We start from the raw sequence: 15,473 nt of genomic DNA on the forward strand, positions 1-15,473 counted from the left end.
TCTTCCAGGGTGAGAAGGCTGTTGGATGGGTCACAGTGGAGAAATAAATCCAGAGAATCAGATCCCAGAGAGAAATGAAAGTCCTAACCTCCTCTAGTTCCAAATCTCCAACTGCCTTCTGGACAGATTCACCTAGAAGTCCCATTGGTATCTCAAATTTAAGTGCTGGGCTTGAAGTTAGGAGGACCTGGATTCAAATCCTGAATTAGACCCTAGCTGTGTGACCCTGGGAAAATCACTTAACCTCTCTGTGCCTCAGTTTTCTATGACATTATGATTCTATCTTCAAAATCAAACTTGTCATTGTCTTTTAAATTTTCCCTTTTCCCCAACTATCCTAGAATTGTTTTTGGCTCCCCCCCTTTTTTTTCTCTTGACATCAGCTTCCAGAGGGCCAATTATCATCAAAATCATAGTTTGGGAACTTCCTGAGAGAAGGGGCTGTCTCTCTTTCCTTCCCTTTTAAAATCTTTAGCACTTAACACAGTGCCTGGTACGTATTATTGTTGCTCAGTTGTTTCAGTTGTGTCTGACTCCTTGTGACCCCATTTGGAGTTTTCTTGGCAAAGATACTGAAGTATTTTCTTCTTTTTTTTTTTAAATCGAATTTATTTTTTAGTTTTCAACATTTACTTCCATAAGCTTTTGAGTTTTAAATTTTCTTCCTCTCCCTTCCCTCCTCCCTTCCCAAGATGGCGTGTTATCTGATATAGGCTTTACAAATACATTCCTATTAAACATATTTTCGCATTAGTCATGTTGTAAAGAAGAATTAGAACCAATGGGAGGAACCATGAGAAAGAAGAAACAAAACAGAAAAAAAAAAAGAGAGAGAGAGAGCAAATAGTATGCTTCAATCTGCATTCAGACTCCTTAGTTCTTTCTCTGGATGTAGATAGCATTTTCCATCATGAGTCTTTTGAAGATGTCTTAGATCCCTGCATTGCTGAGAAGGGCTAAGTCTATCAAAGTTAGTTGTGGCACAGTGTGGCTGTTACTTTGTACAATGTTCTCCTGGTTCTGCTCACTTCACTCAGCATCAGGCCATACAAGTCTTTCTAGGTTTTTCTGAAGTCCATTTGCTCATTATTTCTTATAGCACAATAGTATTCCATTACATTCATATACTACAACTTGTTGAGTCATTCCCCAACTGATGGGCATCCCCTCGGTTTCTAATTCTTTGCCACCACAGAAAGAGTTGCTGTAAATAATTTTGTATATATGGATCCTTTTCCCATTTTTATGATCTCTTTGGGATACAGCCCTAGAAGTGGTATTGTTGGGTCAAAGGGTATGCACATTTTTTTTTATTAAACATTTTGGTGAGGCAATTGGGGTTAAGTGACTTACCCAGGGTCACACAGCTAGTAAGTGTTAAGTGTCTGAGGCTGGATTTGAACTCAGGTCCTCCTGACTCCAAGGCCAGAGCTCTATTCACTGAGCCACCTAGCTGCCCCTGGTATGCACATTTTTATAGCCCTCTGGGCATAGTTCCAAATTGTTCTCCAAAATGGTTGGATCAGTTCACAACTTGAAGTGTTATCTTTTTGAAGCCATTTCCTTCTCCGGCTCATTTTACAGAATAGGAACTGAGGCAAATAGGGCTAAGTGACTTGCCCAGGGTCACACAGCTAGTAAGTGTCTGAGGACAGATTTGAACTCAGGAAGATGAATCTTCCTATCTCCAGGCCTGGCACTCAATCACAGTGCCACCCAGTCAGTTTGTGGTAAGTGCTTAATAATTGTTTTTTTTTGACTATTGATTGATCTCTATACAGTTGATTTCTAAGTATTAGTCTCCACCCCAAGTTTCTTACGACAAGTGTAGTCCACATTGACAGGTGTCTACTGGACATCTTTACCTGGTTTTCTTACTGATATCTTGAACTCAACAAGTCCTAGAAGGAACTAATTTCCTTCCCTAAACTGACCGCTCTTCTAAACTTCCAAATATCTCTTGAGAGCACCAAAATATTGCAGAAGTCCGGAGCTGAAGGGAACTTCAAAAGACATGTAGTCTCATCTCATACCTGAAAAAAAATTCTGTCTACAACATATCTGAGAAACCTTTGCCTGAAGGTCTCTGGTGAGGGAGGACTCACTATTTCCTGAGGTAGCCCATTTCAATTTTAGATAGTTCTAATTTTTAGGAAAATTTTCTACCTGTCAAGATTAAATCTTCCTCTCTTGACTTCTAACAATTACTCCCAGGTCTATCTGCTGGAGTTAAGCATATCAAATCAATTATCCCCTCATTGATGTGGGCCCTTTGAATGCTTGAAGCTAGATGCTGTGTATCTCTCTTTTTTAAGTCTTATCTTCTCCAGGCTATCCATCCCCAGTTCCTGCAACCATTCCTTGTGTAAGATGTTCTAGAGACCCTTCATTTCCTGGTTGCCTTCTTACAGGTTGTTGTTTGTCCTTCATTCTCGAAGAGCACAATGATATGAGGGAGGTGATGCAGTGACATGCAAGTGAATTGGATTTACATGAGGGAGTGCTGTGTTAAGATAGCAATCTCACTTTCTCCCCTGGAGCCATTTGGGTCCAGTGGCCAGATATATATTAGTACAACTGGAGATGGCCCAGGATGCAGTGTAGGACTTTGGCCTTTTCAAGCTAAGGTCTTTAACAGGTCTCAGTTTGATGGAGGCGGTGCCCATTCAGTGATTAAAGCTTAATAAAGTTTATCAATTATCAAACCTTATTTAAATTAACCAATTTATCAAACTTTAAGGTTTAGTGATGTTCTTCTAAAACTATGGTGCCCAGAATTGATCGCAATATTCCAAGTATGGACTGACCAGATAACCATGGGACTATTGCCTTCCTAGTCTTGGATATTATGCCTCTTTCAATGCAGCTTACGATCATATTAATTCTTTTGGCTGCTATGTCACACTGTTGACTCATATTGAGTTTGCAGTCCACTCAAATCCCCAGAACTTTTTCAGAAAACTGCCATGTAGTCACATCTCCCCCACACTGTACTTGGTGAAGTTGACTGTTAGAACCTAAGTATCTCATGGCTCAAGTTAGATAATGCCTGTGAAACATTTTGCAAATATTCAAGCATTATATATCAATTGTTATTAATTATTATTAGACCCTTGATAAATTTCATCTTATTAGATTTGGCCCATCTTTCTTACTTGTTGAGATCTTTTTTGAGTCATGATAATCAACAACAGATTAGCTATCCCTCTTATCATTTTGTCACCTAAAAATTTGACAAGCCTACCATTTGTGCCTTTATCTAAGTCATTTATTAAAATGTTAAATAGCACAGGGCCAAGTGTAAAACCTCTGGGGTGTTCCTATGGACTGCCCTCCAAGTTGTCAAAGAATCATTAAAGGCTTTGTTTTTCTAGCCTTCTCAGTGGGTAAGGGAGGAGAAAGAGAATGGGAAAGAATTTAGAAATGAAAAGAATAAAATTTTAAAAAAGAAAATGAACCTAATCTTTGGGTACTACCACTCAAACAGTCCAGAACCAACTTAAATATAGTTTTGTCTAAATTGTATTTCTCTATTTTGCTCACAAGAATAGCACTAGAGGCGTGGCAAATGCTTTGCAAAAATCTAGGTATCTAACATTTCCTGATCTGGCAGTCAAAAAGGAAATATGGGAAGTCTGGCATTGACCTATTCTTTTTTTTGTTTTTTTTTTTGTCAGTTTTATGCAGGCAGATCAATTCTTTTTTTTAAAATTTTTTAAAATTTTATTTTGTTTATTTTTTGGTGAGGCAGTTGGGGTTAAGTGACTTGACTAGGGTCACACAGCTAGTAAGTGTTAAGTGTTTGAGGCCAGATTTGAACTCAGGTCCTCCTGACTCTGTGGCTGGTGTTCTATCCACTGTACCACCTAGCTGCCCCATTTTTTTTTTGCTTTTTGGTGAGGCAATTGGGGTTAAGTGACTTGCCCAGGGTCACACAGCTAGTAAGTGTTAAGTGTTTGAGGTTAGATTTGAACTCAGGTCCTCCTGACTCCAAGGCCAGAGCTCTATCCACTGAGCCGCCTAGCTGTCCCCACTGACCTATTCTTGATGAAGCAGTGCTCTGTCTTTATGATCATTATTTTTTTTTCTAGATGTCCACTAATCATCTCTTTAATAATATGAATTTTGCTAGGAATTGAAGTTGAATTTACTCATTTATAGTTTGCCAGTTCTATTGTCTGCTCTTTTTGGAAAATCCAAATATTTGCTCTTTTTCGGTTTTATGGTACATTGTCCATTCTCCATGATTTTTCTAAGACTGTTGATGTTGGTTTAGCATTCCTATTCCATCCATTCAGAGTACTGAAAGGACTCTGGGATATAATTTTGTTGGCTGCTGACTCGAACTCATCAAGGCCAGTTGGTTGTTCTTTCATTATCTTGCTGCATACTTTGGATCTCAACTGATGAGTCATTTTTGCTCCATCCTTTCGAATCCAAATATTGTACTCCTTGGCAGGGTAAACGCAAGTAAGCTAAGAGTTGAGTACTTCTGCTTTATCGCCATTGACTGTGAGCAACGTCCTATCACTTCTTTGATTCTCCTATTTTCCCTTGCATAACTAGAGGGAGTGAGGTTGCCAAGTGGATAGAGTGCTGAGCCTGGAATCAGGAAGACTTGTTCAAATCCTTCTTCAGAAACTTAAAAGTTTAGTAACTTCTGGGCAAGTCACTTACCTCTGTCTGCTTCAGTTTACTCAACAGTGGTATAATAGTACCATTGATAATAATAGCACGTATCTCTCAGGGTTGTTGAAAGGATGAAATGAGGCAATGTTTGTAAAAGCACTTAGTGCAGGGCCTGGCACATAGTAAACACTTAAATTCTGCTCTGGTCAGAAACTCTGAGGGTCTTCCCTTCCCAGATTGATTCTTTTGTGAAGGCAAACTAGGCCATCTTTTGCCTCAATTCTTACCTAGCCTTTAATTATTAAATGGCATTACCTCAGTCAAGATGAGACCTAGGAAAGACCTTAGCTTAAAAAGGCCATGGTCTCCCCCTGCATCTGGGGCTATTGTTAGCCATCTTGACCTTTCATGTCTTGCCACTGGACTCCAATGACTCTGGAGGAGAGAGTGAGACTGATGACTTTGCATAGCCTTGTATCACTAAATCCAATTCACTTGCAAGTCAAGACATCACCCTCCTGATGTCATTGATCTTCTTCAAGAATGAAGGATAATAACAGTAAATGCTTATTCCCTTTTCTTTCCCTCTTGCCCTAAACCCTTTGTGATGTTCTCAGCCTTCTTCCTTCTGGTCATCCAGGATGATAACCTTGGAGGTATACTAGGAATTTCTCTTTCCCTCAGTCTTCCTATCCAATTAAATGCCAAGTCTTATTTTACTACTCAGTCATCTCACCAGCTTCCATGCTGCCTAGACCAGACCAGAAACCTAACTCTAGAGGACTTTCATGCCTGGACCTCCTTGCTCTGGTGAGTGGTTGCTTTACTATATCTAGAACCAGCTCCAAATCATATGTTAGACATTGGTACCCAGAAATGAACCTTAGATATGGTCTGACCATGGCAGAATACAGTGAGACAAACACTTCTCTTCTTCTGGACACTATGCTTTTAATACAGTATGAGATTGAATTGTTTTTTTTGGCTGTTGAGTCACTTTGTCAACTCAAGCTTGCCAACTCACTTAACACCCCCACTTCCCCATCAATCTCCCCTGATACGATGCTGATCTATATGGTCAGAATGCATTTGGTTAATGTCCTTGCTTTTGAGTGAGGAAAGTTGTTTCAACACTGCTCTTCCACAGTTCCTAAGGGAAGAATTAACACGGTCAGCAACCCCAGATGGAGGCCTATTTTAGCTCTTCCACTACTACCATTGTCACCAATGACAGGAAAATCATTTGGTCCCAGGAGTGAGTCTAGTAAACATTTCCACTGCTGGTAATTGAAGATAGCATCCATTGGGGAAGCAGGAAGCTATATACTTGGGAAGGCTGGTAGATTGGGCATGACATGGAAATGATGTTACAAGGACAAGTGAAGAATTTGTAGAGTTTGTATACTTGACAAACTCAACAACCTGCTATGCAGTCTGAGATCAGGACCAATTAATGATAAATATTATGTGAATCCATCAATCCATCCATCCATCAATTCATCAGTAAGCATTATTTAAGCATGCCCTATCAGTGTGGGCAGTGATACCAAGCAATTGAGCCCAGCATCTGATCAAAGATAACTGATCAGTGGCATCTTTGAAGAGTCACATGAATACAATTCAACAAACTTTTATTTTTTTATTCTTTATTTTTATTTTTAGGCAATTGGGGTTAAGTGACTTGCCCAGGGTCACACAGCTAGTAAATGTCAAGTGTTTGGTCTGAGGCCGGATTTGAACTCAGGTCCTCCTGACTTCAAGGCTGGTACGCTATCCACTGTGCCACCTAGCTGCCGCCTAATTCAACAAACTTTTATGATGCACCTAGTATCTGCAAGACAAGGGGATAGATGCCTGCTATAGGCCTAGGCAGTTATATAATGGGGCATCCATTCACTTGTCTGTCCATCCATCTAACTGTTTAACAATTTAATAAATATTTATGGGGGGCTTATTACGTGGTAGGCAGTGGACAACCCCAGATTGGTTGGATTCAGTAATAGACTCCTGGTAGCCAGTGAAGAATATTAAGTGTTTATTATGTACAAGGCATTGGGGATACTGAAACAAAATAGTCTCTGCCCTCAGGGAGCTTACATTCTACTAGTGGTTGAGATATAACATATACACAGATAAGTAAATGTAAGGTTAATTGGAAGGAGACAACACTAAAGCCTGGTAGGAAAAGACAGGTTTCCTGTTAGAGGTAGTACCTCAGTTAAACCTTGAAGAAAGCGAGGCTCTTATGAGATAGAAGTGAGGAGGAAGTGTACATTCTGGGCATTCAGGACAACTTGGACAAAGGCAAGGAGATAGAAGATAGAATGCTGAGTCTGGAGAACAAGTAGACCAGTTTGGCTGGAACATAGAGGGCATGAAGGGGAGTAATGGGAAATAAATAAGAAAAGGTAGGCTGTAATCAGATTGTGAACGGCTTTAAGAGTCAATTTAAGGAGTTTGTATTTTATCCTCAAGGAAAGCCCGTGAAAAATCTTGAATAGGGGAATGACATGGTTGTTGTTCAGTCATCTCAGTCACGCCCGACTCTTCATGACCCCATTTGGGGTTTCCTTGGTAAAGATACTGGAGTGGTGTGCCGTTTCCTTCTCCTGTTCATTTTACAGATGAGGAAACTGAGGCAAACAGGGTCAAGTGACTTGCCCAGGGTCACCCAGCTAGTAAGTGTCTGTTGTTGTTGTTGTTTGTCCTTCAGTCTGTAAGAGGACCATGACCTCAGGGAGGTGAAGTAAGTGTCTGAGGCCAAATTTGAATTCAGGAAGTTGTGTCTTCTCGACTCCTGGCCCCACGTTCTATCCTCTGCACCACCTAGCTGCCCAAGTGTGGAGGTTATTTTGATGCTGTGTAGAGAACAGATAAGAGAGAATGTAAACAGGAAGTTCAATAGGAGGCTATTGAAATAGTTTAGGTGAAGAGTGATGAAGAACTGAATAGGGTGGTGACCACAAGAGGGGAGAGAAGAGGATGGATACCAGCTATTTTATAAATTGCAATAGCTATGCCTGATATGACCCTCCATTATCTGGCTCTAACTTTATCTCTCAATACTCCTCTACATAGTTTATACTAGAGATATTAAAAATGAGGCCTGTGGCCTGCAACCCTGCCGAGTGCAGCCCAAACCAGATTAAAATACAATTGGGAAATAGTCAACAAAATTAATTAAAATACAGAGGCAGATAGGTGGTGCAGTGGATAGAGTACTGGGCCTGGAGTTGGGAAAACTCATCTCCCTGTGTTCAAATGTGGCCTCAGACACTTACTAGCTGTGTGACCCTGGGCAAGTCACTTAACCCAGTTTGCCTCAGTTTCCTCATCTGTAAAATGAACAGGAGAAGGAATGGCAAACCAGCCTCTTTGCCAAGAAAACCCCAAATGGGGTCACAAAGAGTTGGACATGACTGAAAAATGATTGAAAAACAAAACATAGATAATATTACATTTTAAAACTAAGGCATCCTTATATGTGGCTTAGTGGCCTTCATTTCTATATGACACCACTGGTCCACGCTACTCTGGCCAGGCTGGCTCTTTATATATACTCCACTCTTTCTTGCCTTGATACTCTTGCTGATGCTATTTGTCTTTGACCATTTATATTTTATCCATCCTTTTCTGTGTGCCTCAGTTTCCTCATCTGTAAAATGGGGATAATAATAGAACCTACCTTTTATGGTTATTGTGGGGATTGAATGAGATTGCAAAGCATAGCACAGTGCCTGGCATTATATAAATAAGCATTATATAAATGTTAACTATCATTATTATTATTATTGTTTATATAAGTTGTAGAGGAGTCTCCTACATGAATGAAGCAGGTCTGGTTTGGAAAAAAAATTTTTTTATAGTTTATAAAATTTTACTTCTCTAACCAGTGGCCCAGAGTCCTAGACTTACATGGACTGGGCTCAATATTAGCAGGTTTCCTACAATTCACTTGCTTTGCTTATCCTGTCTCTCCCCTCTTCTTACCCCCATCCCCCACCCCCAGGGTTCAGAATTTGGCTTGTTTCCCACCTCAGTCTTCTCCAGAGGAGAGGTCTAGCTCAGCAGCCTTTGGTCATCTGCTCAATCTCCAGTTTTGAACAACTCCTTGCTAATGCTTCCTGCGTTGGAGGCATCTGAGTTTATGTAGCAGCAGCAGACAGGGGAAATGACATTGGACTGGGGTAACTGAAAAGGGGGAGATTACCACGGGGTATCCAGGGCAGAGAAAGGATGTTTCATGGAGTCAAAACCAAGCAGGACTGCTGATGGAAAATGGAGAGTTACCCAAAGTCCAATGCCTTTTCCACTGTGCTGAGGTTCTTAATCTGGGGTCCAGGAACTTTATTTTTTAAACATATATTTTGATAACTATTTCAATATAATTGATTTCCTTTGTAATCCTATGTATTTTGTTTTATGTTTTAAAAACATAATTCTGAGGAGTCCATAGTCTTCACCAGACTCTCAAAGGGGCCTATGACACTAAAAAGAATCCCCCTGCACTACACCAACCTACATTAAGTAGTCTTGGACAGTCACTAACTGACCTCACTGGGTATTCTTCTTACTGAAGTGGAGAGGCTTAATGCCTGAGGCAAAGTCCTCAGGTCTGTGCCTGACTGTCAACCGCCTGTGAGCAAAGGAAGGGCTGCTGTTTATTGTTTGTGTCTTATGACTCATGGTGGCCAAGGCTATATTGGGCCTTTCCGTGTGTAATCTCTGAGCCGCTTTACATGCAAGCACCCTGGAGAAGTAAATGTGGGTTCAAAGCCTGTTTTGGGTCAAAACCATAGTTCCCTAGCTTCTACCAGTATTTTTTTTTTTTACCAAACCAGAAGACACATTAGTTCAAAACAAAAACCATTTAGTTAAGACAATTTCCCCATATATAGAGGTGCACCCTGTTGGAGAAGGAACACACATGGGAAAAAAAATGTACAGTATGGCTGGGGATCACACATGGGTGAGGTAATTTAAGAAGCCAGGGCAATTCGTGTTCTTAGGGCTACATCCTAGTTGGAACATCTCTCTGTATCTACTTGGACATCTTACCTAGAATTGTTGATTCTATTTGCTAGGATGTTCTTCTGGCTTATTTTCTCTGATGCATTGCCATGTGGTGATTCTCTGTGGGTCTTCTGCTGCTCTCCTCATGCTTTTCTGCTATACAGAACTATACAGACTTTTTCCCTCTAGGGGGAGGATTAGAGACAGGATAGTATAAAGAGTCATGGGGAACTAGGTTTGAATCCCAGCAATTTACTACCTGCATATTCAGGTACAGTAGCTTAGGCAGATCAAAGGAACTCAAAAATGCAGACTTAATGCCTAAGAATTTATCTGGCTGGTTATCCTTGTAGCAGCATGTAATATAAACTCTTTAAGGCAAGGACCATTTTTAATTTTGTCTTGGTGTACCCAGCACCTAGCACAGAATAGAGTCTTGCACATAGTAGACACTTAATGTTTGTTTCTTGAGCTGGATTGGATTGATTTGGGTCTAAATCACGAAAGGCCTAGGGTAACCTCTGGGATTACGAGCTAATAGACCCATAGACCATGGGCCTATAGAAATTGGAAGGGACCTTAGTAATCACATAGTCTAACTCCTTCATATTTTAATATGAGGGCAAATGGCTTGCTCAGTGTCAGATAAGTTGTTAGTGGAAGAGCGAAGATTTCAACCCAGGTCCAATTCAAGCCCAGGTCCTCTAACTCAAAACCTAGCACTCTTTCCATTTTTCTATCCTATCTCCCACAGGAAGGTATGGAAGGATATACAAATAGAGACATATCGGTTAGTACCCATAGAGGGGACCAGGTAGTCTCCAAATGGGGTGTGATGATGCAGACACACGAACATATGCAAATATACACAGATATACACTTTTATGCGTATATATACACTTACAGACATTCTGTCTTTTTGTTTCTCTGATTTGACTTTTTTGATCTCTCTCTCTCTCCCTTCATCTGTCTCCTTTCCTTTCTGGGAATGAGGTTGGGAGTAAGTTGAAGGCTCAGTGGGCCAGCTCACCATTGGGCGGCCAGAACCCTCTCGGAATCCTTCCTTGGGCTTTTAGCTCCCTAGTCCAACCTTCTCAAACACCCAAGGAGGTCCTTCTGGTGACTGGCTGCTGTCACCATCTGCCTTAATGCTAACAAGGTTTTCTTCCCTCCACTTTCTCCCTACTGAATTATCCCCACACCCCCATTCATTGGCAAAATCTATTTATTAAATCACCTTAGGCTGGCCCAAGAGCTCAGGCAGGGGTCTGGATAAATATAAGGGAAAAAAATCAATGAGCAGGGAGGAGGTGAAGGAATGGTCTAGGGGAGTCTGATTTGATTAGAGGGCCAGCTGCTCTCCTGGTGTCAGGCTGCTATAGATCACTGATGTACTCCATTCCTCAGCTCCCAGATGGATCAGATTAGTGGCTAGAATGGAGCAGGGCTCTTTAATCTCCAACCTTCCTGGCAGACTTCACATCCCTTTGGTATTACCTTCTTCTCCAGAGACCTCTTCTTACCACAGCTACTTCTGATTTCCTAGACCCAGCCTGGGCATGACTGAAAGGGAAGGAGGGGAACCCATTTTCCTTCCAGAGTGAATTGTGGGGAGCCAGTTGACCCCAGGGCAGGGCTAAGTCATTCTGCCCCTGGTGGTTAGAGAATGATGAAAGGAAGCACTGGTAGAGAGAATGGAAATAACTTCTCCAGCTAGTGCTAAAAAAGATGAAGCTTGTGTGTGTTTGTGTGTGCATGCATGTATGCGTGTATGCATTTATATACACACATGTATATATTAGAGATAAACACATATGCACACTCAAGGTGTTCCAAAAGTCAGTGCAGATTTTAGCTATTAGGTATGAGTATATATCTATACAAACACACACTTAACATTTGGTCGGTAAGCATCACTTCCTCAGTGCTCTTTATCATTAAAACAAAACCCTTTTCCTTTCCTGGTAAAGCCGGTATTAGAAACCAGGTATGTTGATTCCTAAATCCTGAACAGTATCTTGCATTTAGTTGGTATTAAATTAAGTGTTTGTTGAATTGAATTCCTTTATGTCATACTGCTTACTAGGTCTTACTAGTGTGAACCAGGGGACCTCCTATTTCTTGGTAATGAAATTCTGAACTCCTTATGATGTTCTCTACCTGGAACAGGTGCTAGCAGAAGGTAGAAAGTTGGGAAGTTGTTTCCTTAATGAAATTCCTCCTCCCCATGCCCCTTTCTCAATCTGAATCTGCACCATATTGTAAAAACCCTGGGAGATAACTATATAACTTTAATTATCCCGCTTTGATTCTTGTAAGGCAGTAAAGGACTCTTCTCCTAAGGTGCAGAGAAGAGAAGGTTGCTTAATAGAACTTTTTGAAGAGCCTTCCCTAGGGGGCTATAGGACCCAGGGCCAGTTCTGAATGTTGAGGAGAAGGCAAGGATCACTCTTCCACACATATTTTTATCCAGGTGAAACCAGCTTATAATGAACATCAAAGGTAGACTTGAAGAGAAAAAAAAAATCACAGAAGAGCAGCTAAGGGGTATGTTAGCAGCTGTGGGGCCATCCCACTCTTCGCTCTGACGATATCTACTAGGGTTGATGGGATAATTGCATGTGAAGATCTTTTTTAGTATCAGTTATGGGTTTGGATCCTTCCTCACTGCCTGTCTTCTAGCCAAAACTTGTGGCCAAAGAAATGGCCCTATTCAGATGACACTTCTCTTCCTCTACTCCTAAGAAAAACTGCCACCTTGGAACTACCTCTTCTCTACCAAAAGAGGGAGAAGTGGAACACCCATTCCATCAAGCACACAATTGTTCTGTTACTTGTGGATTCTGGGAAGATGGGCTGAATGTGAGTGACAACTCCACCACAGGAATCCTGTTAGCACAACAGGGAAACCAGGGCAGCGGAGGGATGCAGTGTGTAGCAGTAGTGATAGCAGACTGAGAAAGTCAGGGGGAGGAGAAACTGTAATTAGCTCATAAATACTGGAAACGGTGTACATGCTTAGTGTCTGATCATGAAGTCAGCTTAGGAACTCTACAGCTGCTGCAGAATGAGTGATTTGGAATGAGGGAGGTAAGGTTTGTCAGAAGGTCATAGTATTCTAGAGTTTCTTCCTAAGGTCTTTTCCTTCTGTGTCTGTATTGTTCCATGCTGAGATGCTTCTGTTTGTGAATGTCTGTGGACTGCAAATCTTTCATGTGTTCTCCGTGGTTAAGGCATATGTGTGTGTGTACCCTGTCAGCTGAGCAGCTCAGGGCTTCAGTCTTGGAGAACCACTTAAGGGGAACTGGCCGTGATGAATCCTTGTGAAAAGGTCAGCAAAAGCTTTGTTTCTGACAGCTCCTTCAGAGCCTTTCGCTCTTCCTCAGGGCATGTCTTTTTCAGATTTGGGAACCCATAAGTGTTAGCATTGCTGTTGGGCCTTTACGAAAAGGATCGCTCACCTTCCAGCGAGGCATGATGTCACCCCTGCACATACCAGCACTGTCTCTTCTTCTTTGTCTCAGTCAGCATTGCCTCCCTCGCCTCCCAGAACAATGTGGATGAACACAAGACTACGTTAAATACAGAAGTGACATGATGTAGCGGAGTCTTAGACCTGGAATCAGTACAGACCTACCTTCAAAGCCTGGCTGTGACACTTGGCTAGTGACCATCGGCAAGTCATTTGCCTTCCTCAGCTTTGGTTTCCTTTTCCATTTAATGAGAGCGCTAATACCTATAGTACTTATCTTGCAGGGTTATCATGAGGCACGCATTTTGCAGACTAATGTTATTATTAAAGCAAAATTTCCCCACTGCTGTTCTAGGACCATTCACATCATCTTCTAGATCTGGCTCAGTGGTCTTGCTTCTCTTCTTTAGTTTCATCAGTCTGACCAAATAGAGTTTTAACTTATTTTTATGCCTGAGGCAGTTGCAGGGAGGAAAGGAAGGAACTCACAGTGGAGTTGAGTGGAGGAGGTGGGAAGTTACTACTGGTATTTATTTTTTTATAACTTAGTGGTTAAGCCCTTTTGTTTCTATACTGCTGAAGGAATCCACATAATAGCTGCAACCTCTAAATTTGGACACCTTTGTTTAAAGCCCCAGTTGCCCTACCCTAGTTACGTGTCTGTGACCAATCTGGGCTACAATACACCTATAGAATTCAATACCCTCATACTGTTGCTGCCACATCAATGTCTCTCTCATTGGACATTTTTCTCCCCTTTATATTCTGGAATCAAAGCCAGAGTTGAGGTCACAGAATCACAGAATCTCATAGCTGGAAGGGATCTCAAAGACCATCTATTTTGACCCAAAGTGAACAAGAATCTCCTTCTAAAGCCTGCACTGGAAGATTGCCAGTGAAGGGAACCTTCTGCCCCACTAAGCAACTCAATCTGCTTTTAGACAGCTTTTGTTATAGTGAACCTAAATTTCCCTCTTTGCAAAATAATTGCTAATTGTAGCACCTACTATGTGCCAGGCACATAGTAAGCACTTTACAATTATCTCATTTCATCCTCCCAACAACTCTGAGATGTAGCTGCTGTTATTATCCTCATGGAGCAGTGGAAAGAGCACCAGTCCTGGAGTCAAAAAGACCTGAGTTCAAAACTAGCCTCAGTTACTAACTAGCTGTGTGACCCTAGGCAAGTCACTTAACCTCTCTTTGCCTCAATTTCTTCATCTGTAAAATGGGGATAATAATTGCACCTGGGCAGTGAGGTGACACAATGGATAGAGTACTGAGCCTGAAGTCAGGAAGACTCATCTTCCCAAGTTCAAATCTGGCCTCAGACATGTACTAGCTGGGTGACCCTAGGCAAGTCACTTAATCCTCTTTGCCTCAGTTTCCTCATCTATAAAATGAGCTAGAGAAGGAAATGACAAGCCACTCTAGTATCTCTGCCAAGAAAATCCCAAATGAGGTCACAAAGAGTCAGACACAAATGAAAAACAACTGAACCAAAATGACAATAATAAAATTGCATCTATTTCTGAGAGTTGTTGTGAGGATCAAATGAGATAATAATTGTAAAGTGCTCAGCACTACTATGTGCCTGGCACATAGTAGGTGCTATCTAAATGTTAGCTATTATTATTATTTTACAGATGAAACTGAGGTAAATGCAAGTTAAGTGACTTGCCCAAGGTCACATCGCTTGCAAGTGTCTGAAGCTGTATCTGAGCTCAGGTCTTCCTGGCTCCAGGCTCAGTGCTCTATTCACTGTATCCAGGGCTCTATCCACCTAGCTACCTTAAACTAGCTCAGAGCTAATACTCCAAACATGCTCTGACCAGGGCAGAGTATGATGAGACTATGACCTCCCTCTTTCGGGACATTGCTTTTCTTGAATCAGACCAAGATCTTACTGCTTTTTTTGGATGTCCATTTGGCACTGTTGACTTCTAACAAATTTGTCATCCATTAAAATCCTCCAATTCTTTTTCATATGAGGGAGAAGTGTTTAGTCTCATCTCCCTTATCTTACACTTGTGCATTTGTTTTTAAACCCAAATGTAGGACTTCAAATTTATACCTATTAAATTTAATTGTGAGAGGTTGTGTAGTGGAGTAGATAGAGGAGTGGTCTCAGAGCCAGGAAGACTTGCTAGTGACACATACTGGTTGTGTGACCCTGGGCAAGTCACAGCCTCTCAATGCCCAGGTCATACTCCAAGGATATAAACTGCAGAACATTTTTTGATCTGCTTTGGTAGAGGGAGTTGGTTTTTTTTTTCACCGGAAGTTCCCTATAACAGATCACAGGGTCAAAGGGAAAAAAAAATCCTCAGCTCATTGTTCTAGTAAATTATTCTGGACC

The sequence above is a fragment of the Vombatus ursinus genome, unplaced genomic scaffold (assembly GCF_900497805.2).
Source record: "Vombatus ursinus unplaced genomic scaffold, bare-nosed wombat genome assembly UNPS02014778.1, whole genome shotgun sequence".
NCBI lineage: Eukaryota > Metazoa > Chordata > Mammalia > Diprotodontia > Vombatidae > Vombatus > Vombatus ursinus.